General features: G+C 36.0%; 1 long non-coding RNA gene across 1 annotated transcript; it reads left to right on the forward strand.

The window, feature by feature from the left end:
- Positions 1-1468: 1468 nt before the first annotated feature.
- Positions 1469-4105, forward strand: LOC130052030 (uncharacterized). The gene is made up of 2 exons (XR_008800371.1): positions 1469-1661; positions 3926-4105. It is a non-coding gene; the product is annotated as an uncharacterized LOC130052030 (long non-coding RNA).
- Positions 4106-4503: the final 398 nt, after the last annotated feature.

Genomic DNA, 4503 nt, shown 5'->3' on the forward strand with positions numbered 1-4503 from the left:
TAACTGATCACAAGATATGAATATTTTCTTTTCCCAATTTTATTGAAGAAGCATCTTTCTATGATGTCAAAAACTTATCGCGAGGAATGGTCGTGTTAAAATGTAATACCGTAAAGTGGATTTTTTGCGCAGGTCTAAAATTTGGTGATTTGCCGGCTCAAAGGTATGCTAATAATTTTAACGGAATAAATTTTAGCGGACAGGTGTCACAGTTGTGTGCATATTTAGCGAGTGCAATTTTGGCGGAAAGTATCTAACCGCTAAAATAAGCCAAATTTATCACCCCGCGGACAAAAAACCCCGCTGCATGGTATGTCTTCATGTTGCTGATTTGAAAAAAAGTTTTGTAATTCAAAATTTACTAAAAGTTTTTTATTTCAAATTTACTATTAGTTCTTTAAATTCCATCCTTTCAAAATTACATGATATGCAGAAACCATGTATCAGACATGCACCTTGTATCTCGTACACATGCGTTATTTATTATGTTATACTCGTCACTCAAAATATTAATTGAATGACGTAATACGTTTATTTACATTGCGACTGTTTATTACTGATGTTCAATTATATCAAGTGATATAGACTGAATCTTGTTATATAACCTTGTGTACATGTTTTGGAGAATGCAAGGTGAAGATAACGAACAGTGATCAATCTCATAACTCCTACAAGCAATGTAAAATAGATAGTTGGGCAAACACGGACCCCTGGACACACCAGAGGTGGGATCAGGTGCCTAGGAGGAGTAAGCATCCCCTGTTGACCGGTCACACCCGCCGTGAGCCCCATATCCTCATCAGGTAAACGGAGTCATCCGCAGTCAAAATCAGTGTGCCAAGAACGGCTTAACAATCGGTATGAAACACGTCAGACAGCATTTGACCCAATGCGAGGTTGTTTTGACGAACTAGATCGTTATAACGACCATAGAATTTGCGAAATGCTGACTTCAATCGAGACTGTTGAAATCCCTGTACCATCAACTTGTTTGTCAGTAGCTTACCTCGATTTAAAAACTGACTATACCCAGAACAAGCTCTTGCATATCGAATCAGTTGAGATATATAAACACCATATGCAGGTGATAATGGAATATTGCTACATAAATGTGGGAAGTTGACGATGGAGAAGCTGAAATCATCCCGTTTGTCATACAGTTGAGTTGTCAGTTTACCGTTAATGTCTACTTTCAATAAAATACGTTTTTTAAAAGTGATCATTCATGTATATAATTGTATACATGTATCAAGTGGAAGGCCCAGAGGAAGAATAACTACAACTTACGTGCGCTAATCAGCTCACCTTCTTGAAATAAAGTATTATTATCATTATTTCAATAGATCTTTTCTATTTCCCGATGCATTACTTATCTAGTAGAGACATCCGCGTTAATTGTAGAAAAAACCTGGTATTGTATTCATGACGCTGTTGTGCTATAAAACACGATTCATTCATTCTGATCATTAGTTATGCAATGTGATTTGTCACGCGTGATGATGGATATAACAACATACAAAGGCATATGCACACATCTATTTCATGATGAAAACGTCAGCCTGGAAAGATGAAAATGAAACCTGTTATAGTTGTGTTAGTTTTGCTGGTGTTGGCTTTCTGTGTGGTTTGTGCCAGTTCTCTTCAGAACGTCCAACTGAAAAGTAAGTGAAACCTAACCATCTAGAACAAAAATTAATACACCGTATGGTGACATCTCTTCAAAGCTCAACTGAACTTTTCTGCTCAAACATTGCCCGTCGTTATTGTTGTCACCAATTCCCATTTTCGATTTCTGATGAAGAATTAATAAGCCAAATGCAACCGAATTTGATACAAAGTTTCTCAGTTTAAAAGCTTTATATGAAGAGATTCAATCATCACATGGGTACAATTTGTCTTTGTAATATATTTTGGCTGAAACCATGAACATGAAGCCCAGGCGGAACTACAAAAGGAATTTAAAATATATACATCAGTATGTAGTTAAGATCTGTAAAAGATTCTTAAGAAACTTAAGGCTTTATTATTTAAAAATTTATATGCAAGTATGCTCATGTAGTGTTAACTAAATTTTGTACACACTATGACCAATGGTGGCTGAACATGGCAACAACTGGGATTTAAATTATATATAAGAATATATAAAGCATCTTTTAAAATTTCTTCACCACAAGGACTACAATGCTACAACATTCGTCTCGTAAAACATAAGCATAAACCTACATGTGTAGATTCAAGTTTCCTTAAACCATGACCCCGCTGGAGATTTGTTGGGGCAACATCAGAAACATTTACTTTTTCGCAGTAGTGGACTTTGTCAAATTGCATTATGACAGCAACGGGCCAGGTAATTGGTTAATGGTAATCCAGAAACATTTATAAACCACAAGTCTATTTAATTTGTATAATAAATATATTCAAGCATGAATTTATTGAATAAGGGAAGATATTTATGAACTGACTCCCATGACCAAGAGTTGCCTTATTAAAAAGCTCCAAAGATCCACCTCTAGAAATTCCATAGAATCGTTTAAACACAAGTGAATGAAAAACAAGTGAAGATAACGAACAGTGATAAATCTCATAACTCCTATAAGGAATACTAATAAAGAATTGAGCAAACACGTATCCCTGGGTATACCAGAGGTGGGATCAATGAATATATTAGTTTGTCAAAATGATATGCAGGCTATTGACAAACATGTTGATGGTGCAGGGGTTTGAATTTAAAATTTATACGGTACCAATTTTAATGCACCAGTTACGCATTTCGACAAATAATGTCTCTTCAGTGATGCTCAACTGAAATGTTTGAAATCCGAAATAACAATGGAGTTTTAGAGCTATTATAAGGGAAAACAGTGTGTCAAAAAAAGTCAAAATTCGTCTAAGGATAAGATCTATGAGGGAGATAATCCTTAATCTTGAAAAGTATTTCTAAATTTGATAACAGCAATTAAATATACATCCGTATTTTCAAGCTAGTAACGAAGTACTTAGCTACTGGGCTGTAGAGACCCTGGGGGATTATCAGTCCATCAGCAGAGGTCTCGACCCAGGTGTCATAATGTAAAATGTATACGGTACCAATTTTGATGCACCAGATGCGCATTTCGAAAAATAATGTCTCTTCGGTGATGCTCAACCGAAATGTTTGAAATCCGAAACGTAAATCGTTTAAAGTGAGCATTTCGCAAATTCTATGGTCGTTATAACGATCTAGTTTGCGAATACAACCTATCATTGGGTCAAATGCTGTCTGACGTGTTTCATACCGATTGTTACGTCGTTCTTGGCACACTGATTTTGACTACAGATTACTCCATTATCTTAATAATATATAAGAGTCTCGGAGGGTGTGACCGGTCAACAGAGGATGCTTACTTCTCCTACGCACCTGATCCCACTTCTGGTATATCTAGGGATCCATGTTTGGAAAGCTCTCTATTTTGTATTCCTAATAGGACTTATGAAATTGATCAATGTTCTTTTTCTTCACGTTTCATGCATTCGTCTTTTATACCGACATTTTATGATACCAATTATTTTAAATTAACGTTTTAATGTATAAATAAAACAAACTATGATATATATTATAAATAATATTAAAAGGGGATGATTTCTCCTCCTGGGCACCTGATCCCAACTCTGATATATCCAGGGATCCGTGTTTGCCCAACTTTCTATTTTGTATAGCTAATACGAGCTATGGGGTTGAACACTGTTTGTTATCTTCACCTTTCATGCATGCATTTCGAGATCTGTAGAGTATTCACTTTTGCAGTGGGAATCTAGGTTTCTTGCATGGACAGTACTTTGTCCCCCCCTCCCCCCCCCCCCCCCCCCCCCACACACACTCTCAATCTTGGTGTTTCATCAGGCTCATTGTCTTTTATCGATATATATGTTATCTTTATGATTACAGGACAAGATAATGCGGAACGTGAGAAGGGCAGCAGAGGTGCGATGGTCAGCAGAAGAGGTGGCATATTTTCCTTGGGAGGGGGGCCACATACTAGGCGTCCTCCAAGAAACGGATAGATGATTGTATTCTGCACTCATCAAAATATGAATTAAACTCGGATTTGTTATAGTCAAAACAAAATATCCGATTCTATTATTTAAAAAAGAAAGGCATATTTAGAATGATGCAGCTGCCCGGTGTCTGAAACGTCAATTTAACATTGCATTATACCCGTGTTTGCCCAACTGTCTATTTTGTATTGCTTATAGGAGTTATGAGATTGATCACTGTTCGTTATCTTCACCTTATATGTACTTTTAAATGTTTGTATTCTACCAGAGGAAAGAGACAAGAAAGATAACTGTTATCGGAAAGATACATAACCAGGTAAAAATTCTGCCAAGTGTATTATCTAAAGTTGTGTGAGAGCGCACCTGTTAAATCTGAATGATTCAATATATGCTAGTAAATGTTAATTTATATATGAATATATCTAGAAACTAAATTATTTACATTCTAATGTGTTTCCATTTTTACTC

This window comes from Ostrea edulis, chromosome 2 (assembly GCF_947568905.1).
Source record: "Ostrea edulis chromosome 2, xbOstEdul1.1, whole genome shotgun sequence".
Classification (NCBI taxonomy): Eukaryota; Metazoa; Mollusca; class Bivalvia; order Ostreida; family Ostreidae; genus Ostrea; species Ostrea edulis.